Below are 23784 nucleotides of genomic sequence, written 5' to 3'. Positions count from 1 at the left end.
AGTGAAGGGGTACTTGCAGAAGGATGTGACCCCAAAGAGACACAGCAATGACAAATCTCACTCCAGCATGGATGACCATTTCTTGGTAGCTTTACAGAGAGTTCTCTTCCTCCAGTCAACCTTTCATGGTCTGTATATTCTGGATGCTCCCAAGTCATCATGATCATGGGCAGATGGGGAAGAATTAAATAGAGGTGTGAGAGTGACATAGGAGGGAGATGCTGAAATCCTGGCAGGGGGTGTAATGTCCCTGAACAGTTGAGGTAATGGCATCAGGTTAGCCCTTAAAAGTCCCTTGTAGTAGTCCCAGCTGCTACTGATGAGGATGGAAGTGGATTGAATAGTTAATTATTAAAATGCATACAGATGATGTGTAACATATCTTTTTCATTTGTTAATGTATACAATAACTGTTACCTCATCTAACTTCATTTGCAACTTTATATAATATTTGACACCCCATATATATATATATACATATATATGTCACATATATAATATATAATATGTAATAAATAATGCATGATAAATGATATATGAAACATGATATATGATAGATATGATAGATATAATATGTACTAAGTAAAATATAATATATAGCATATAATATATAATTTATAACTTTAATAAATATGTGGCATGTTATATGTGATATGTAACATGTAATTAATATATAATCTATAATAAAATACAAAATTCAAAATATAAAATCTGAAGCCTGGGTCCGCAGCAGCTTCGTGTGAGGACATGGGCTGAAGAGCAAGCAGCAGCCTGGCTCCCTGCAACCCCTGCCTGCCTTAACTCTCTGGAAGATGGCCCGGGGCAGATGGACATACTAAAGACGGTCTCCAAATTCACCTCCATCTGTACCATGGGCACCAATGCCTCAGCATTAGAGAAAGAGATTGGTCCAGAACAGTTCCCAACCAATAGCACTATCTTGGATTAGTCAATGATGAAAGTTAAGAAACTACACATGATTTTGGCTCTACCCTGAGGAGATTTAATTATATGGATTAGCTTCATCAATACACAAAGTTTTCTTACCGGGTGTTGTTTCCCTTAGATCACCATCTGTTTAACACTTCAGGAGAACCAGCCAACCCTGACAGAGTGTATAACCTGTTTTTGTTGTGGTTCACTGTGGAACTGGTCCCAATCGAGGCCATTCATTATATTATAATAGTTAAGAGTCACGATTTTTGGTTGTTATTTGAGGATATTGTAGATAAATAGATGCACAAGCTATTGAAGAACTTTACAAATTGACATCTGATATCTCCAAGAACTCGGAGTCTGAGTACATCCTTTTCTATCAGTCTCAGGATTGAAGGGAGCCACAGTGGAGGGAAGCTTCTGCATGCATCTCTGGTTGTTTCAGAAAGGAAACATAAGAGACAGAGAGAGACACAGAGAAACAGAAAGGGAACAGAGTCATAGAGAAACAGACAGAGAGAGGCAGAGAGAGTGAGACAGAGAGAGACAGAAACAGAGAAACAGAGACAGAGATAAACAGAGAGAGACAGAAACAGAGGGGAAGAGAGACAGAGAGAGAGAGAGAGAGAGAGAGAGAGAGAGAGAGAGAGAGAGAGAGAGAGAGAGAGAGAGGCAGGACACACACTCAGGGCAGTAGCTGACTTTGCGTACAATAAAGCAAAGACTTGATTAACACACCCTTCCAGTCACAGTAATTAGGTTTTTTTTTTATTGCCCCCACCCCAGGAATTATGCTGATTGTGCAGTTCCATACAAGAAAGTGAAATCAGAGATACCAGCTCCTCTTGTAAAGCAGCTGCCAGCTGCGGACACGTTTTCTGTAGCAATGCATCAGTGATGATGTGAGTTCCTTGGGAGGGCAGTCCAAGAATTAAAATGTGCTAGGGTGATTGAGCACACTGCACTGTGCGCCAGCATGTGGGATGCTTATGTTGTGGATGTGAAAAGTGACAGTTTCTTCAAGCAAACTGGAATGAACCTTTGGGTCTAACACTTGCACTTGTCTTCCTGACACACAGAGCACAGACACAGAGCCCAGTCTCAGGAGGTCAGATACCCTGGTTTTCTGGAGAAGCATGTGATCATATAAAGTGTATGTACACGGGGGGGGGGGAACCACTGGTCAAAACTGGCTTTGATCCCCCAAGGGGAAAGACTGGCTTTGTAATGATCTTTTTTTCCTATTTATTTTACTTAAATTGGTTGAGTGAAAGCATTGTATAAAGTGCTGGTGATTTTACCAGCACGTCTTAGCATATTTTATTGGTTTATGCTGTTGTTCATTTCTCTTTTCAAGGTGAACTGAACATTCTAGCTGAAATCATTAAGATAATCATGAAAGGATTATAATGAGCACAGGTTTGGGTGGGTGTGTGCGTGTGTGTGTGTGTGTGTGTGTGTGTGTGTGTGTGTGTGTGCTGTCACAAGGGACTGCCTCTGATGGAGTATTTGCTCTTTAGTTAGAGTTTTTCATTTTTTTAAAAAGCTTTAATTGCAGTAAAGTAGGCACTCCCTGTTGGTAGAATGTTAAAGGAAGCCCCAGCAGGAAGTGATTCCCCAGGACCTCACACAGCTTCAGTATTCTTTACTCCCTTTTTAGCCTTGGGCAGAACAGCCAGAACCCCAGCAACCTGGGGAGTTCAAACCCTATGGGAGATTACACTTTGGTAAAGTAGTAAACTAGAAAAGAAGCCCTTCGCCCTCTTGACCTGAGTGTCATATTAGAACAGTGTTCAGACTAGATCTGTTGGGAGTTTAAGAAATAGTGTGGGGAGTCTCCACATACTGCCACGCATCATCAAGTGGTATGACAGTGGCTGAATGTAACTTGCAGAAAGTGGTTGAGGACTCTGGTCAAAATCCTAGCTGTCAGATTCTGGGTAGCCTCATACTACCCTCTTTTTGCATGGTAGTCTGTTGAGAAGCCCCTGATTTTCTAAAGCTATTCACTAAAACTCTTGACTGAGAAGTAAACAGCAACAAGAAATGGTTTTGGTGCTGCTATTAACATTTATTTTCTACCCATAACTTAGAAAACTACTTCATCTAGTCATCCCATAAGCAGATTTGTAACAGGGTCACATAGCTAATCAGGCATCCTACAGATGTGCTGGGAGAAAACGATGGCCTTTTGGCAAACTCATTTGATAATTTTTGAAGCCTTACACTGGCTGGGTTTTGTGATCTGCCAACATTGCACAGAGAAACACAACCAAGAACATGGGAGTTAGAGCCGTAAGAGTGAGCACCTGTTGAGGGTCTACACCAAATATGTTGGAATTAGGAACTGCATGATTTTGTTTTTTGCAGCTTTGTGTTCAAAGAAAGGGCCTAAAGTGGGACTGAGTCCTCATGCAGCCCTGAAGTACTGTGCTTACACGCACAAATTTTTTTTTGCATGATGGCCATAGGGAAACATCACTTTCATAACATTCTCCTCCTGATTCTTGCTGTGAGGGGTGTGACTGGGAGCTGAGAGGCAAGGTGTTGGAGTCCTCACTCTCCAGTGAACTTAGGTAGACACATATGAGAGAATACAGAGTAGTCATGACTCTGAACAATAAGAGAGTGAGAACAAAGGTGAGAGAGGAAACAAATACTGCAGCCAGGAGGCCAAAGGAACCCCAGTGGTGTCTAAAATCACATTCAAAATATTCCCTTTTGCTGTGCACGTTTGACTGACTTAGGTACTTCTTCATTGTAATAAGAACATTATTAAAATATTAAGCCAATATGACTACTGTATCTCAATGCAAGGGAATTAGGCTGAGTCTACATATCCCCAAAGTTTGTACTTAAAGGTCCTTTTTGAAAAGCAGGCAAGCCTTTTATCTGGATTTATTGCATGTGTATATCTGCTTTATATACTTGGGATTGCAGGTGTCTGGGGAGGGCCGGCATGAGATTCCTGGAGATGGAGTACAGGAGACTGGGAAATGCTTACTATTGGGTGCCAGAAATTCAGCTCAGGTCCTGTGCAAGCACACTAGTTGCTGATGCACTTCCAACAGCTGAGCCATTTCTGAAGCCCCTAAGCCTTCCTAAATCCAAATATTGCTTTCATTAAAATTTACTCTTTGCGATGTAGTTGCAGCAGGTGGCTCAGCAGGGAGTAAAACGTGTAGATTCCCATGTGTAGCACAATTGACCATGTGTTCGCACTCCCTATCATTTATTTTTTAGGAATCCGCACTTACTAAGAGTTCTACAACATTTCTACAGAGTCAAAACTGACAAACCGTGGAGATTGCAGAAACTGTGACTTAGGAAACTCTGAGGTATTGTTTTGGATTGCTAAGAGCCATGTGGTTGCCTCTCATGGAGAAAGAAATATATAAAAACCTTTTTTATCTCCCTGCTCCTAGTCTACCTTACGTGACAGAAGGAATGATAGATGAAGGTCATGTTGTGTGGCTAAGGAGTGTTTTCTGCTTTTCCTTCATGGTTGGAGGTTTCTATAGTTAATTTTGTCTTAGGATTTGACGTTTTGAAGTTTTTCTGAGTACAGCCAGTTAGTAAATAGTTTTGGCTTTAACAGGCAATGTAATATATATATATATATATATATATATATATATAATTTATAATATATATTTTCACCTCATCATTTCCTTTGCTTGCAAAATTTATATATGTCCTCAGTATAGTAGTATAAAATTTATACATTTCCTAATTACAGTAGTATGAATGAGCAAAATATTTACTGATAATAAAACAGAAACCTATTTTAAAATAATTCTGTAACATATGCATAGTATTATTTATTAAATAAGGAAGATAATTTGCATACCAATGAGAAGTATATGCTCATTTGTTTTCCATAAAGTATTATAATTTGAACAGATGTTTGAAACTGCAAGTTGTAGAACATCTGTGATGTTTTTCAGAATTCATCTAAATTTTATTTTGCAGTAATTATGCTGAGAATAGTGCTTCACATAAGTTCATAAACAACATGGCAGAAGTGAGTTTATGAACATTTCTTGAATTGTTGAAAATTCTTACCTGACTACATGCCAATGTCCATTTACTGATTATCTTTAGTGTCTTTGTCCTTGTTTGTCTGTGTGTCTGTCTGTCTGTCTGTCTTTCTTTCCCTATACTCCCTCTGTGTATATGTGTGTGTGTGTGTGTGTGTGTGCGTGTGTATGTATGTATCTAAAGTTCAAACAAGAATTAAAATAGTATTTCTTAAAATTCAAATATTGTGTGATAATATAGATAACTACTTTGATACTTATACACTGAAGAATGCTGATAGGATGTTGTTAGATATCTATTTTGTGTAATTAAGCCATTTCATATTTCTACAAAAGCAGAAAACTTCCTCTATACAATAAAATCCTTGCAGTTCATAACACATGCTCACCTTCTGTCAGGTGCCATAACAGGACAAGCTCATAACTCAAGGTGATCCTCCTGAGATGGCCTGCTTCATATTATTATACAATCTGCAACAGATTTGCCATTGTAAAACAAAGCTGTAGGGAATTCATTTTAGGAAAGATTCCTGCTAGTAATATGCTTTTCCTGTTATTATTAAACACATAACAATTATTAAGGAATAGCCCACCTCTTTGGAGCAGATCTCTGAATATCTATGAAGACGTATTGTCTTGTACTGATGCTATATAGAAAAATAGATGACTTATTAAGTCTTAATGATAATCATATATCAATTCTTGAAATTGTATCAGTGATTATTACGCTCTTTTATAGTAGGACTGCTAATAGGTCATTTTCTGATGTCAAAGCTGCAATGAGAACTCTACCAGTCTCCCAAGTGTCACAAGTTAGTTGCTCTTAGATGGTAACCAGACTTTCTCCTACTCACAGAACATTCTAAGAGGTTGTAAAACAATTAACCAACGGTCCTAAAAAGGCAACAAACAATTTATTATAGGTGATAGGACAGAAAATAAAGTACTGACTGGGTTTATCTATACAAAACTTCACTATTAACTTAGTTGTGGCTTTAAAACTTCAGTGAAATTGTGGGGCTATGACAGGTGATGAATGTTTAGCCACATAGATATGCATGTAATATCCTAATACACTCCTAGTAGCTATGCATGTACACATTCTCTGTTGTAAACTTTTACTTCAATTTATGATATTATTTTTTGTGTGAAATTGTGATGAACTTTTAAAATGTCGTCATGTATTCTGAAAGATGTTTAAGTGCTGAGGACAAAGGGAAGGGTCAACACTGAGTGGAATAGATCCAAGCTGAGAGAGGAACTGAGCAGAAGAGAAGTTTTTAGATACATTTTAGGGAGAACTAAACTCAAGAACTTAGAAGTATAGGCACAGCATTGGGAGAAAAAGGCATTTCCAGAGCAATATTGTGACATCAGAACAGGAGAACAAAGCAAGATTAGAAGGAGAACTCAGAGTGGAATGACTTAGAGACTATAGGTAACATAAAATACCTATAAAGCAATGTACAAAATGCAGAGGGAAAGAAGAAAAAATAAGACGTTACAGAGAGCAGAAGTAGCAGGCAGGCTTCTCCTTACCAAGGGACACAAAAGGTCTTTTCTTAATAACAAGGCAGGCTTAGACTTATTAAAAGAAAAAAAGTTTTTTTTTTTTTACAAACTTGGGCTTAATTCATTTAGCATTAAAAGAATGGAAGCCTTTTTTTTTCTCTATGCAATAAAAAGTTGAGTTCATTTTTCATCCAGAATAGGTGAGTTCTTTCTGCACCCATGCTTACTTAGTCTTTTGCTCCATATGCATATGTAAGTTTATGTGTGTGTGTGTGTTTGTGCATGTGTGTGTGTGTACATATGTAATTCTGAGAATGTATGCAAGTGTGTGTGTGCATGCGTGTGTGTGTGTGTGTGTGTGTGTGTGTGTGTTTTAGAGTGCAACAGGGTCTGAAGAAGAGGCCATTCAGAGACTCACCCACCTGGGGATCCATCCCATATGCAGCCACCAAACCAAGTCACTATTGTTGATGCCACGAAGTGTTTGCTCACAGGAACCAGATATGGATGTCTCCTGAGAGGCTTTGCCAGAACTTTACTGATAGAGATGAGGATGCTTGCAGCTAACCATTCGACTGAGCACTGAAACCCCAACGGAGCAGTTAGAAAGAATTGAAGGAGCTGAAGTAGTTTGCATAAAAAAATCAACAATAACAACCAAGCAGACCCCACCAGAGCTTCCAGAGACTAAACCACCAACGAATGAGTACACATGGAGAGACCCATGACTCCAGCCTCATATGTGGCAGAAGACAGCATTGTCCAGCATCAATGGGAGAAAAAGCCCTTGGTCATGTGAAGGTTTTTTCCCCAATGTAGGGTAATGCCAGGGAATTGAGGTTGGAGTGGGTGAGCAGGAATGGAAGTATGCTCATAGAAGCAGGGGCGGTGGGGGGGGGGTATGGGAGCGGGGCAAAGGGGGATAACATTTGAAAGGTAAATAAATAAAATATCTTTAAAAAGTAAAATTAAAAAAAATATTGAATAGCAACAAAAAAAGACTGTAATTTTGAGAATGCATGCAAGTCGGGTCTAGTTGCTTTGAGTGGAAATGTATAAATGCGAATCTGTGAATCTGTATATGACTTATGTGAGTTTATATGTATTTGCCTATGTAAACATTTTTCCTTCTGTAAGTGTTATTCTTTACTCTTGGTTCAATAGAAATTTATTTCTCCAAACTCCCACCTAACCCCATAAGCAAGAGGCATCTGGACAAAAGGGAAAAGGCTCTAGCAATTAATCCTTCACCTTATCTCCCGCTGTTTTAGGATGAGGTGCTAAGTGCTAGAGACAGCAGTTTCTGGCCTCAGAGGAACAAAAAAGGCAGGTCAGCTACAGTAGCATAGTAACTTAGACGTAAATAAGTCAAGTTTTTTATTAAACCACAACCCTAAATATCTCCTATGATAAAGTCTTACCATCTGCTGTTGCTCTTCCCCTTCTGCTGCCTAAAGAAGAAACAACATGAAAGAAGATCCCCCCCAGAGCTGGATCCCAGCAACCATCCATCTGAGACACGATGTTTCAGTCAGTACTTATTGGCACTGCTTGGTATGATGGCTTGCATAGTGTGAGGTCAATTTGCATAGTGTTCAGAACCAAGCATGCCAGGAAGTTATGCATACAGCATGTATGAGCACTGCCTAAAATACCACCGACACTTTGTGTAGTTGGTTTTCAACCAATTGCTGTTGGCTGGGCACTCAGAAACCCTCACTGTTGTCAGGAATATCACCACTGGTACTCAGTTAGCAATCCTGGTGTGCGACTGTGAACCAAAGTCAGAAAACAGTATCTAAACAACTGTCCTCTACTGACTTGAGGCCTTCTATCCTTGGAAATTTTCTGACCTCTTTTCAGAAGGGTACAGTGGCCATCTTGTTGTTAGTGTATGAGAAAACAACAATTACTACTATTACTATGGAAAACAGACAAATAAAATATCATTATTTGCAGGTGATATGATAGTATACTAATGTGACCCCAAAAATTCCACCACAGAACTCCTAAACCTGTTAAACTACTTTAGCAAAATGGATGGATATAAAATTAACTCAAACAAATCAGTATCCTTCCTCAGCTCAAAGAAAAAAAGGCCTAGAAAGAAATTAGAGAAATGACACCCTTTACAATAGTCACAAATAACATAAAATAACTCCCTGTGACTCTAACCAAACAAGTAAAAGATTTGTGTGATAAGAACTTCAAATATCTTAAGAAAGAAATTGAAGAAATTATCAGAGGATGGAAAGATCTCCTATGCTCTTGGATTGGCAGGGTTAATATTGTACAAATGGCCATCTTGCCAAAAGCAATCTTCAGATTCAATGCAATCCACATCAAAATTCCAACTCAATTCTTTATAGAGTTAGAAAAGGCAATTTCCAAATTCATTTGGTATAACAAAAACCTCAGGATAGAGAAAACTATTATCAACACTAAAAGAAGTTCCGGAGGAATCATCATCCCTTATCTCAAGCTGTATTACAGAGCAATAGTGATTAAAAACTATCGTATTGATACAGAGACAGGTAAATACATAAACAGAATAGAATTGAAGGCCCAGAAATGAACCCACACTCTTATGGTCACTTGTCTTTGACAAAGGGGCTAAAACCATTCAATGGAGAAAAGATATGGCTCTGATTGAGCTGGAGGTCAGCATGTAGAAGAATACAAATTGAACCATTCTTATCTCATTGTGCAAAGCTCAAGTCTAAGTGAATGAAAGATCTCTGCATTAAAGCAGATACACTGAAACTAGTAAAAGAGAAAATGGGGAAGAAACTTGAGCACATAAACACAGGGGAAAATTTCTTGAACAGGATACCAATGGGTTATGCTCTAAGATCAAAAATCAACAAATGGGACCTCAAAAACCTGCAAAGCCTCGTTCCCCAAAATGGCAACCAACAGGTTAAAAAGAAATTTTTTTTACCTCTTTTTTTTTTATTAACTTGAGTATTTCTTATATACATTTCGAGTGTTATTCCCTTTCCCGGTTTCTGGGCAAACATCACCCTCCTCCCTCCCCTTCCCTATGGGTGTTCCCCTCCCAACCCTCCCCCCATTGCCACCCTCCCCTCCACAGTCTAGTTCACTGGGGGTTCAGTCTTAGCAAGACCCAGGGCTTCCCCTTCCACTGGTGCTCTTACTAGGATATTCATTGCTATCTATGAGGTCAGAGTCCAGGGTCAATCCATGTATAGTCTTTATGTATTGGCTTAGTCCTTGGAAGCTCTGGTTGCTTGGCATTGTTGTACATATGGGGTCTCGAGCCCCTTCAAGCTCTTCCAGTTCTTTCTCTGATTCCTTCAACAGTGGCCCTATTCTCAGTTCAGTGGTTTGCTGCTGGCATTCGCCTCTGTATTTGCTGTATTCTGGCTGTGTCTCTCAGGAGCGATCTACATCCGGCTCCTAATCCTACATTGGATACAGGGCTAATATCCAATATATACAAAGAATGCAAGAAGTTAGACTCTAGAGAGTCAAATAACCCTATTTAAAAATGGGCTGCAGAGCTCAACAAAGAATTCTGTGCTGAGGAAAGCTGAATGGCTAAGAACTATGTAAAGAAATGGTCAGAGTCCTTAGTCATCAGGAAAATGCAAATCAAAATAACGTTGAGATTCTGCCTCACATCAGTCAGAATGGCTAAGATCAAAAACTCAGGTGACAGCAGATGATGGTTACTATGTGAAGAAAGGGGGACACTCCTCCATTATTTGTGGGATTGCAAGTTGGTGCAACCACTCTGGAAATCAATCTCAGGGTTCCTCAGAAAATTGGACATAGTACTACTGAGGACCAAACTATACCACTCCTCCAAAAGATGCTCTAACATATAATAAGGACACATGCTCCACTATGTTCAGAGCAGCCTTATTTATAATAGCCAGAAGCTAGAAAGAAACCACATTCCCTTAAATAGAGGAAAGTGACAAATTTACACAATGGAGTACTACTCAGCTATTAAAATCAGTAAATATGTGAAATTCTTAGGCAATTGGATGGAACTAGAAAATGTCATCCTGAGTGAGGTAACCCAGTCACAAAAGAACACACAGAGTATGCACTAACTGATAGGTGGATATTAGCCCAAAAGCTTGGAATACCCAAGAAACAATTCACAGACTATATGAAGCTAAAGAAGGAAGACTGAATTTGGGTTCTTCAGTCTTAGAACGGACAGAAAAACACTCACAGTAGGAAATACAGGGGCAAAGAGTGGAGCAGGGACTGAAGAAAAGATCACCCAGAGACTGCCCCACCTTGGCATCCATGCCATATGTAGCCACTAAACCCAGGCACTAATGTTGATGCCAAGAAGTGTTTGCTGACAGGAGCCTGATATAGATGTCTCCCGAGAGGCTCTACTGATACAGACCTGGATGCTTGTAGCCAGCCATCAGACTGAGCAAGGGACCCCAGTGGAGTAGAAGAGAAAGGATGGATGGAACTGAAGTGGTTTGCAACCCCACAGCAAAAACAACTATATCAACCAACCAAAGCCCCCATGAGCTCCCCGTGACGAAAACAGCAACAGATGAGTACACATGGAGGGACCCATGGCTCCAGCCGCATATGTAGCAGGGAAGAATATTGTCTGGCATCAATAGGAGAAGCCTTTGGGCTGGTGATGGTTTGTTTCCTCAGTGTAGGGGAATGCCAGGGCAATGAGGTAGGAGTGGGAGGGTAGGAGTGGGAGCATCTTCATAGAAACAGGGGAGGGGAATGGGGAAAGAGAGAGGATGGAATGGAGATTCCATTTGAAATGTAAATACATAAAATATCCAACAAGGAAGGAAATAAATCAAGCTTCTTGCTAAACTTTAACTCTTTTCTTTCCCTTGTGTGTTGTCACAAAAGATGTTCATTCTGGTTGAGTAGTACAAATGTAAGTAAGGCATTAATGCTCACAATCCTCTATATCACAAATTGGCCAAGAGAAAAGAGTGTACTGGGAAAGAGGCAAGTCTTGAGCATCTACTCCCAGGGTCCTAGTCATGTTTCTCATCAATTTTCTTTTTAATCCATATAGACATTCTTTTATGTGATTTCTCCTGCAATAATCATTTTAGGAAAATTTCCTCTAGGCTCCAAGTATTATTACAGACTGAAAACTTTAAGAAAAAAATGTGTGAAAGAAAATATTCACAGCACAACTATTTGTTTTTCTCTAAAGATACTAAGAATCTTTACATTTTTTGCTCTTTAGAAATTTACCTGTATTGATTTTGTTTTCATGTATGTGTTCTCATCATGTGCCTGCCAGAGTAATATTCCTTAGCCTAGGTCTAAGAGCAGTATTGCAGTTAGGTAGTACATTAATATTTTTCATGTCCAACATTACTTATCAGCATCCATGTCTTAGTCCACATAATCTCTAGTTTAGCTAGAAAAGCTCTTACTATTGCTTATATATTAATACCAAATATATACAGAAATGTCATTGCAGGAACAAAAAGAAAATGAATAATGGTCAATAATTGAGAACCCACAAAGGAACATAATCAGTAACTTCCTTAACTTTGACTAAACTATTGCAAGTGTGAGGTAACTGAAATGAAAATGAGAATCAATTATATTTAGGCATAAAGATAATAAATTCACTGAAAGCACTATATTTAAAGACTGTCTTCTATTTTGTTACATAATGATCTTGCATGGCCAGCTTCGGGTATGGATGATATGTAATTAAGGGAAGAAAGGGAAGGAATTCTTTCTTCAGCTTCACTAATGCAATGATTGTAGCATATTACATGAAGCATAATATGTTTGTTTTAATAAACTTTATTATTCATATAGTATAAGGCAACTGTAAGAGAAGTAAATAAAATAATATTTTTTCTAGTTTAGCAAATATACCTTCTTAATTATTTTGGTGTAGAAGTTTCAATGTAGAAGTTATGGAAAACTGGGTTTTAGTTTTGGAAAGCATCAAGGTACAGGGCAAATTGGTTGAAGGCCTCTAGACCACAGTGAATGATTTCCTTATACTTTTTTCTGCAGGATTTTTTTCATTGGCACATTTTATATCCTTTGGAATGCATATACATGATCAATGCTTATCCTTTCTAATGCTAACACTGAACATCCCCTGGACCTGATGTAGTTGACGTTGTGAATGTGGACAACATTAGGGACTGTGCTAGTGGGAAGGAGGCTTCAGAAGTGTGTAGATGCTGAGTGAGTGTGAATCCAGGGAAATATAAACCCAAACACAGAGCAGTTTCCCAGTGGACAAAAATGGCTCCAAGAACTTTACAACTGATAGCTAAATGGTTCTTCTAAAATACAAAAGGCAGTACAGAATTCCTTAGCTTGGGTACTAAGGGAAGTGTTACATATAGGTATCCTGTAATATTTCTTACATGTCCACGGATAATAACCTATTAATATTCATATTTCAGCCATTCTAATCTGGTTTAAAACAAGAATTTCTGTTTAAGTATTTAGTTCTTGTAAACATTTTAGAAAATCTCCTACTCACTTTTAACTTCAAATGCCATCTACATGAAATCAATGATAATGAACTAGGTAGACACTGTATTAAAGATGACATAAGCTGACTTCTATGAAATGAATATTGAGTCGTGCATGCTAAGAAATATAGATAATTGTTAATAGAATGTTCAACAGCTAAAATAATTGTGTATGCATCATGACATGGCTGCAATGTTGATGTGAGTATTCCATGATTAAAAAAGAAATTAATTTGCAGCAAATGCACAAACTCCATCATTCTAATATTAAAAGTAGGAAAGTGTTATGCTGAAAATATACATTGTAGAATTTAAATCCACAGGTTTTTGTATTTATGCAGTGTGTTGTTAGCTTACATTGAGGTCTTATTTTCAAAAACAATGACATTTTATTTTAATATCTTTGTATGTCTTTAAAAATGTGCATTGCCCTTCATATATATTTGTCTCCATGCCTTTAAAAGGAAATATTTTTTCTATATTCTGTGTGTTTGTGTTTGTGTATGTGTGAATGGATGTCATATGTGTGCTGTGGTCAAAAAGTCCAGAAGAAAGCATTAGATTACTTGGAGCCAGAGTTACTGACCATTGAGAGCTGTATGACACTGACATTGGGAATAGAAATCCAATCAGGAAACCCAGGATAATGAAAACTAGTCTCAACTATAAAGGAACATCTGGGGGAATTATCATCACTGACCTCAAGATGTACTACAGAGCAATAATGAAAAAAACTGCATGGTATTGGTACAGAGATTGATAGGTAGATCAATGGATTAGAATTGAAGACCCAGAATTGAACCCACACACCTATGGCCGCTTGATCTTTGACAAAGAAGCTAAAGCCATCCAGTGGAAAAAAGCATTTTCAACAAATGGCACTGGTTCATCTGGTGGTCTGCATACAGAAAATGCAAATTGATCCATTCTTATCTCCTTGTACAAAGCTCAAGTCCAAATAAATCAAGGACCTCAACATAAAACCAGATACACTGAATCTAGTAAAAGAAAAAGGGGGAAGAGCCTTGAACAAATAGGTATAAGGGAAACTTTCCTGAACAAAACACCAATGTTTATGATCTATGAGCAAAAATAGACAAATTGGACCTCATAAAGTTGCAAAACTTCTATAAAGCAAAGGACACTGTCAGTAGGGCAAAATGGCAACCAACAGATTGGGAAAAAATCTTAACAATATGACATCTGATACAGGGTTAATATCAAATACATACAAAAAACTCAAAGACTTAGACTCCAGAGAACCAAACAACCCTATTAAAAATGGGATACAGAGATAAACAGAATTCCAACTGAGAAAATTCAAATGTCTGAGAAACACCTAAAAAATGTTCTACATCCTTAGTCATCAGGGAAATGCAAATCAAAACAATTCTGAGATTCCACCTCACACCAGTCAGAATGGCCAAGATCAAAAACTCAGGTGACAGCAGATGCTGATGATGATGTGGAGAAATGTGAGCACTCCTCATATTGGTGAGATTATAAGCTGGTTCAACCACTCTGGAAATCAGTCTGGAAATTCCTCAGAAAATTGGGCATAGTACTACCTGAGGACCCAGCAATACCACTCCTAGGCATATACTAAATGATGCTCCAGCATGTAATAAGGACAAGATCTCTACTCTCTTCTTAGTAACCATATTTGTAGTAGCCAGAAACTCGAAATGACCCAGATGTTCCTCAACAGAGGAATGGATAAAGAAAATGTGGTAAATTTGCACAATGGAATACTACTATTTAATTCTATGGTAAATTCCTTTCCTGTCACATTTTTTTTTATCTCCCTTTCATTTTCGTCCTTTCCCTTTCTCTACTCCTTCTCTTCCTCTGTCTCCCTGCTATGGTAGATTTTCTCAGCCACCTGCACTAAATCCCTCAATGACTTATTCTGTAGTCCCTCTAGCCTCTGAAGCTTTCCCCTGATATCTCCATTAGCCTGATCTATGAAATCCAAAGTCATTGTAGCTTTGTACACCTTGCTGCTGGGGTCATAGTGTGTATATTGGCAGAATGCCTCCATGAATCACTATAGAAAGGCTGATGGTTACTTGCCTGGTCCCTGCTTAAGCTCACATACCTTGGGTCAAATTGGTGGGTCATCCTGCAACCCCCTTGATACCTGCCAATTGAGTCTGACAGTAGACCTTACCTCCTTACCTCCTGCTGTATTAGTAGTCCCAGTCAGATCTAGACAGGGAAAATCCACTGTCAATGACAGCCTGATCAATCGATGGTGTCACCATGTCTGAGGGGACATTTTTTGACTTCCTACATTATCCTCTCTTGCTCTATGGTCATGAAGAGAACTCTCATGAGTTGTTGGATATCTGGCCAGGTGTGCTGATGAGTAAATAAAGCAATCTGAGATTAATCAACCCATTGGGGCTACATAAAAAGGGGAGGATGTTGGGCCTTCCAGTTGCACATATCAGCCAAAGAAAAGGGCCAATACTGCATTGCCTGATTGCCATCATCATCTATGTGTCCATTGGCTCGGAGTGGGAGGGCCACTGTTGTATCGGGTGAAGTGGTCCCCATTGCCATTCTCAGTTCTAAGGATCCCTCTCTGCACTCCTGGGGGCCTGGGGATGCTGGATGAGAGTTCAAAGAAGGTCTCTGAGGAGCGGCTATGGGAGATGGGGCCATGGTAGGGGTGTGTGGGGGTAGAAGATCCATCAGCAGCAGATTCTCTGTGGAAGGGTCCTGAAGGATGTTCTTTACAGAATTGTTGGCCTCTACAGGGTTCTTCTCCTTCACAGCCAGGACCCTTGAGAGTCTTGAAGACAAAAAAGCTTTTATCCAAGAGGGGAGGTTCTCCACTACATCCTTCCACATAACTATATAGAGCACGTGGTATGAGTATACGAGGAATCCTGGCCTAAAGACTCTTTCCTCTATTACTTTGATCACCTGGAGGTTGAAGGTCCCTATTGGAGGCCACCCTACTCTGAAGGTAGGCCATTCACAGGAGCAGAGAGTAACTAACCTGCCCTTCTTTACTACTACTGATGAGTTTTCTACTTTTCTACTAATTTTTCTCCAGTGGTTAACTAGAATGTTTGACAGGGTAACTTCAGTCTGTCCCATGTCCAAAAATAACATCAGTCAAAGTCCAAGTCCAAGAACACAGAAAAAGACAATCAACACACAGACAGCTTGCTCCTCTCATGGGCACAGAAACCAGGTAATAAGGTGACCTGCCAACTTAAGTTGGTATCAAGTCTACAAATACAGGCAACCCCCCCCCAGCTTTCGCTGGTGTTGGGTCCAACAGGTTCCAAAAGGAGCAGAGTCATCCTGACCCCCAAGACCAGACCAGGCTAGGGGTTCTCTAAGCCTTAGATATTCTCACAAGCACACCAAAAGCAGGGCAGACAGCACAGCAGGGATACAGACAACAGGGATACAAACCGATATAGAAAACCATGTCAAACCCGAGCTGTTCCTCTGACCACCATTCCTCAAGACCCTTTTGGGGGATCCAGCTTCCTGGCCAAGGCACCAAATGTAAGGCTCGAACTGAGTCTTACCTACAGGGAGACCTCCTAAGTGAGACACAAGAATGGAGTTCGATGCAAACACGAGAGGTTTATTTTCTGGTTTGTCTGAGTTGACCTTCAATCAGCCTCTAATGGCAAATAACTAGAATGTGACCCCGAATGGCTATAACAAACAGTTTTTATACTTTTTAGGGGTACAAGTTACATCAGCAAGGTTACAGTTTAAATTTATTGGCTAAGCATATTGAACTTTGAACCTATTGGCTAGCAAGCATATGACATGCATTTGAACTCTATCTGGGACCAGAGGGTCAGGTGACTATCAGTCAAGGAAACAGTGCAAAGTCTAAGGACCAACCATGGTCTTCAAATTGAAATGGATACTCCTACTGAGTCACTTTCCTGTTTCTACTTTCACCAGGGATTGACTTCATATCATCAGGCTTCTTTAGCAAGTGGCTTTACCATTTATCCACTGAGCCAGCTTGACTATTCTATGCTTGAGTTTGGTGACAAAATCATGACCTACAGATCGATGGTGCCCAAGGTGTTAGGAAATAATAATATATACAAACATTTAATTAGCATATAATTTGCAAATCTTTTCAAATAATTTATGTTTAAACTATTCCCGTATAGTCATAGATTTATGAAATATTGTGAATAATCTTTACATAGTATAATTCATACATTTTATAATTTTGGACTTAACTTCTTTCTTTAGTATATATTTCTGTTGGAACTCTTTTAATATTTAATAAGGAAAGTGAGCAGTGGATGCCATGGTTTGTCTTTGTTCTAATTAATTTTGTGACAGTGATAACAGCAAGTCCAGGACTTACTCATGTGCAGTGGCCTCTCTATCCCATCAATATTGAGCTCAGGTGTTTTTCATTTTGGCACAAAACAATGTCTTTTCAAATGCCAATTGAAAATTCCTACAACAAGACTTGGTATAATATTTTGAGAAGAAAAACAGGAAAAACAAAATAATTACCTGTTTACTTTGAATTCAGATAATTGGAAAGGGTTGGTTTTATTTCTCAAAGTGTAAGTTTTTATAAAATATATTGAAATATAAAAGTAGGGAGTCTGTCTTGAAATAGTTCACTTATAAAATATACAGTTTTGGGGTAATAGAAATTTCATTTACATCACGGTTTTTCTTTCTTTTACCTATTGCAACCTGCTAACTGGTGAGTCACTTCATCAAATACATCAATATCTGCATGCTATCACATGATCTTACAGGTAAAATGCAAATGAACATAATTAGTGCAGGAATATAAATTTTTATAATTACATGAAAGTAGAGTAATGAAGATCAATGGAAAAAAGGGAGGAATTTTTATTCAGGAAAACACCGTGAAATTTGCATGTTCATGGAATATATTATTTCACAAATTTTTTAAAAAGGTGTACTTACTCATGAGTCACCAATCCTTATTGATATCTGTTCAGATAAAATTTCATCACTCAGTTTAACGCTACTTCTTCATCATATATAAGTAATAAAATGACATGTATAATGCTTTCAATTTGATGAAATTTGGAACTAGGAATTTGTTTTACATCTGCCTCCTAAACAGATATCTGATGTTGCTGGATATAGTCTTCTAAAAGGAGGGAAGAAACTCTACATTCATTATCAAAATTTAAAATGTACATATGGAAAAAATTGATTTCATCCTCATTTACATTCCTGTGGTCTTCAAAGAGTAAAATATAGCCTTTTTATTGCAATCATGTTTAATGATTGATTATATTCTACAGAGGAAGTTAAGACCAACTACAAACGTGTTTAACTTTGGTCAATAATGTAAAAAGAAGAAACATCAGTGTAAAGTGTCCTTATAACAACAACTCTAGTTAATAGAAAATTCACCATTAGTGTTCTGAGATACAAGAAATCACCTAGACATGTTTGTGAGTATATCTGTATCTATATATTGTGCCAATGTGTAAGAGAAGGTCAGAGGGAGAAGAAAGAGGAAAGGAGGAAGAAAACTAAGTAAAACTGAACCAACATACCCCAAAATCTCCAGTGAAATATCTGTCATTGAGCATTCACTCATCGACCTTGTGAGCACCAGGCTACTCAACTCTTATTCTAATGTAGTAACAATATTGACAGGGTATGGAAATTATAATTCTGCAGAAATATCATGAGATTGTATACTTATCCACTTTGAGTGCTTCATACAGTTTTATCTGAACAAAATGTTCAATATTTAATAATTTTTAGCTAATGTTTGGAAAATGTTGTTATTAAACATTCAATTACAGAGACTTCTCATTACAGTATTCTCCAAAGCTACAAAATATATAAGACATTTTCTGTAGTCATTTTTTTTCTGTTGACTAAACAACATGCTGTATGTTAACTGCTACAGGTAATTGGACAGAGAACATGGAGATAAAAATGTATCTTTGTGGTACATCTACACAATGGAATATTACTCAGCTATCAAAAACAACGAGTTTATGAAATTCGTAGGCAAATGGTTGGAACTGGAAAATATCATCCTGAGTGAGCTAACCCAATCACAGAAAGACATACATGGTATGCACTCATTGATAAGTGGCTATTAGCCCAAATGCTTGAATTACCCTAGATCCCTAGAACAAACGAAACTCAAGACGGATGATCAAAATGTGAATGCTTCACTCCTTCTTTAAATGAGGAAAAAGAATACCCTTGGCAGGGAAGGGAGAGGCAAAGATTAAAACAGAGACTGAAGGAACACCCATTCAGAGCCTGCCCCACATGTGGCCCATACATATACAGCCACCCAATTAGACAAGATGGATGAAGCAAAGAAGTGCAGACCGACAGGAGCCGGATGTAGATCGCTCCTGAGAGACACAGCCAGAATACAGCAAATATAGAGGCGAATGCCAGCAGCAAACCACTGAACTGAGAATAGGTCCCCTATTGAAGGAATCAGAGAAAGAACTGGAAGAGCTTGAAGGGGCTCGAGACCCCAAAAGTACAACAATGCCAAGCAACCAGAGCTTCCAGGGACTAAGCCACTACCTAAAGACTATACATGGACTGACCCTGGACTCTGACCCCATAGGTAGCAATGAATATCCTAGAAAGAGCACCAGTGGAAGGGGAAGCCCTGGGTCCTGCTAAGACTGAACCCCCAGTGAACTAGTCTATGGGGGGAGGGCGGCAATGGGGGGAGGGTTGGGAGGGGAACACCCATAAGGAAGGGGAGGGGGGAGGGGGATGTTTGCCCGGAAACCGGGAAAGGGAATAACACTCGAAATGTATATAAGAAATACTCAAGTTAATAAAAAAAAAAATCAAAAAAAAAATCAAAAAAAAAAAAAGAAAACCATGTCCCTAAGAATACGGTTCATGTGTTTGATTTTAACAAAGCATATTAATTTTTCCTTTTCATAATATATCTTCATTTAGTAAGAAACCTATTAACCACACAACCCTTCATACACAGTCAGATTTATTTTTTATGATAATTGTGCAAAGACGATGGTCTCAAGGCTCAGGTAGATTGGCGGTTTTAATTCTAACTCCTTTGTTTTACAATTATGTGACCCAAGGGATTCTTTTATATATATAAATAAATATAAATATATATTTAAAAAAATGTATCTTTGGCACATCTCCTTAGATTCCTTCATGTGTGTATATTTACACTAGGCAAACTGTCACTTTTTATCTTATTACATCTAGTCTTAGTTTTTGGAGGAACCAACATATTGATTTTCAATAGCCATGAGATCGATATTGCTCTTTCTCAGGGGCCACTTAGTCCTAAGCCACTGTGACACTTTTGGCCACTTTGCTGTGTGATTTATTTCTTACATTAGCTTAAGGGTGTTTTAAATGCCCTAGTAACAAAACTGAAACAAGTGTAGCCAGGGTTATTGATTTACAGTCTTTTACAGTAAATATCTAGCTTGTCCATTGTTTTTCCTTCTTAACATGTTTCCAAGTTAAATTTTTGCATCCTAATAGTAACTCGTATACAGAGATTATATATAAATCTTGTTTGCTCTTCAACCCATGAATGTAAACAAACAAAAGATATATACATAATGAATCAGAACACTTGTAGTAAGAACAGTGTAGAATCTATAAGGATACAGTTCATGTTACATTCGAGATGAGTCACTGAGAAGGTGAAAATTAGATGAAGATGACATAAGTAGAAAGTTCACGAAGTTATGGTGTCTCGGCTGTCTCCTGAGGGGTAACTTAGCTTTTACACAAGCTTTGGTGCACTTCATAGATGCATTGCATAGGGTACCCATGAACAAGAATATACTCTCTAGGCATGACTAATTTTTTAATAATTCCCATTCGCAATCAACAAGTACAGTGGGAAAGCATGAGTTGGAGGGGAAGTCAAAGTTAGAAGCAACAATTTGTCATTAATCAGTGGCATTTAACTTCAGTGTGCTCTAACAGGACAGGTTCCAACACAGAGATCCTAAGTTTGGGCTCTTTTTGAGAAGGCTGTTGAGAGGAATGTTGACCTTTGTTTCTCTTCTTGGTCTAGTCTTGGTTCTCTCCTCCACCACAAAGAGTAGTATGTGCTGCTCGTTCCATCAACATCATGGAAAGCACAGCTCCTCCACTCTGGAGAGGCATACACAGACAGCTGGGTACCATGCCATTCTCATTTTCCAATGAGGAATTAGTCAGAAGAGTAGCAGAATGATACCCTTCAAAACATGACTTTAGCCTTTTATTTATACTGTAAAATCTTAAAGAATCATTTAAAACTACTATGAGTTATATGAATATGACAGATATATTAGCATAAGACATAAATAGGAATAATATTCCTTATATGAGAAAGTGGCATAATACTTTTATGCTAATTAGTTTTTAACGAATCTCCATTGATGTGTTGTGTGTGCTGGTGTACTCCTTTAATTCCAGTGCTAAAAGTGCAGAGGCAGGTAGAGCTCCATGAGTTCAAGGCCAGCCAGATTTATTTCAAGTGTCTGGGTAGCCACTTGACTATGCAGCTCTTGACTTTTTACAGCAAAGTTACTGTGTGATGTTACATTCAAATTCTCACAGCTCTCCGCCTTGTTTTCATACTTAAAATGGGTCTGATTCCATGTTCTTATAAGTTCTGTTTTTTTGTTTACAGCTTTAGTAAATCTCATCTCCTTCACACAGTCTCTTAGTCTGAAGTATCTCTTACCTTTCTATTGGACACTCCCTCTCATATATAATATATAATCTTGTAAAATACATACTGTCTGAATCTTCAAGTTTGTACTTGACTATTTATGTATACATGTAGGCGGGTATCTCCAAGTGAACTTTTCAACCTCTATGGATAAAAATCATGATTTACATAAAACACTGCTCCTCTTAACCTTAGCTACAGAACCTTCCTTGCCTGGGCCCTGCTGATTTCAATCTCAACTCACAGACTGAAATAGAGGCTGGAAAACACAACTCATAGAACTGGACACGTGACTGAGAGTTCATGTAAGCATATGATAAGAATGTCATTTCAATCAGTGATTATGAAGACAACACATAATTATCTTTCTTTTCTTTGTTGTCTTAGGTTAGACAGACTAATAGATTACAACAAAATTTGAGAGAAAACAGATTTATAGAGGTGATTAACAGTTAATTGAGTACTCTGATTAAATTATTTTGGAATATCTCATAACAGTTTGACATTTGTCAGATCTTGTAAAGTAATATGCTAATTAATATTGTCTGTTCATACTTCAATGTAGCATTCACACTTTTCTTACAGTTCTAAATTAGCATAAAGAGTAACCCATTTCCTTATGGCATTTTCGTATAAATATAGATACTTGTGGTTGATTTATCCTACACTATCTTCTGTTTCAATGTCTGCCCACACCCACCTGTAAATTTCTGCCTCTATCATTCATCTATGAATTTTATACTGCATAAATTCTATTACATTGCTCATTTGCTTCTCACAAAGCTTCTGCTTCTCTACTATGAACACTTTTTTAGTTTCTGATAAATCTAAATAAAATCGATATGGCAATTTTCACTTTACATATAGCATTGAAGCTAAGTTACATATTTTCTTTACTCCTTTCAAGAGAAATCCTCAATACGTTGACTCGCACAGTCTGATTGTTACAAATATGCCCTTTGTGCATCCAGCTGTCCAAAATGTATATATAAGCTGCTCACTGCTTGTCCATAGTAGGAAATGGAGAGTTAGGATTCCTCACTCTTTGTCTGGGAGGATCACTATCTCTATATATGTTGAGTCACTTCCCTGTCTTCCTGGCTCATCAAACTGCTTGTACTTTTCTTCACTAAGAACTTGTTACTAGATTTCTCCTTTGATTTTATTCACTCTTCTTCTCATTAGCCTTTCATGCCCTCAAGGATACCGATTAATAAGTCATGATAGACTCATTTTGTATGATATTTGACTCATCAATATTTTTGTAAATAACATTTAATGCATATGTGAAGATTTTTATCACACACTCATAAAGAGAAGTCTATATAAATTTATCAGTTCAGTTAGTGATTAATTAAAGATCAGGCACTATAATAATAAGTGACAAGGAGATGCAGGTCTTGCCCTAAATATGAAAAAACATAATAAACTCTCTTTAACTTACTAAGTCCAGATCAACAGAAGATGATCAAGATCTGATATAAGAGGATAACAGGAATGCATCACAAATACATCTAACAACACCAGTCCTATTTGTTGGCACAAGGGAGACTGTGGAATCTTCCAAAGCTGTGCTCCCTGCTAGACTTGGCTTCACCATCTCCCACTGTAATGTGTGTTAAGTAGCTGCCACCAATCACTTGACATTGTTTTGTGAACTGGAGCTCACTTCTCATCAATGAGAGATTCTTCTTGCAGATGTGAAAAGAATGTGGGGTGAGAAAAGTACTTTTTTCCAGTATTATTAACTCACCCAGTTTCCGAGAGCTCATTTTTTATATTTCATTTTTCTTTCTATAGGCTATCAACACATGAAAAATAATGAAGATACATATACATCCATGTGAACGGAAGTGCAACACATTAATAAAAAAAAGCAAATGCATTCTAAAGGAAAGAATTTATAGCCAGTGTATTAAAACAATGTTGACTGCATGTGGTAAGGTATTCGCTGCTTATAGAGAATTGCCATATCCTGATCCTCAAGTCTTTATTGTGTTTTTCTTTGCAGCTGAAGCAGTTTGGGTGTGTTCTTTATACTGTAAGGCATCACTATGACTTTGACATAATTTAATTGCTAAATGAGCATCTTCACATGTTACATAAAAAA

General features: G+C 38.0%; 1 long non-coding RNA gene across 1 annotated transcript; it reads left to right on the top strand.

Annotated features, from left to right (window-relative positions):
- Window positions 1-1720: 1720 nt before the first annotated feature.
- Window positions 1721-23571, top strand: LOC148007360 (uncharacterized). Its single transcript, XR_015654937.1, has 5 exons — window positions 1721-1838; window positions 4180-4274; window positions 21870-21979; window positions 23123-23390; window positions 23475-23571. It is a non-coding gene; the product is annotated as an uncharacterized LOC148007360 (long non-coding RNA).
- Window positions 23572-23784: the final 213 nt, after the last annotated feature.

The sequence above is a fragment of the Rattus norvegicus genome, chromosome 1 (assembly GCF_021556685.1).
Source record: "Rattus norvegicus strain SHRSP/BbbUtx chromosome 1, alternate assembly SHRSP_T2T, whole genome shotgun sequence".
NCBI lineage: Eukaryota > Metazoa > Chordata > Mammalia > Rodentia > Muridae > Rattus > Rattus norvegicus.
The sequence above is the reverse complement of the archived record's forward strand: the minus strand, read 5'-3'. Positions and strand labels throughout refer to the sequence as shown.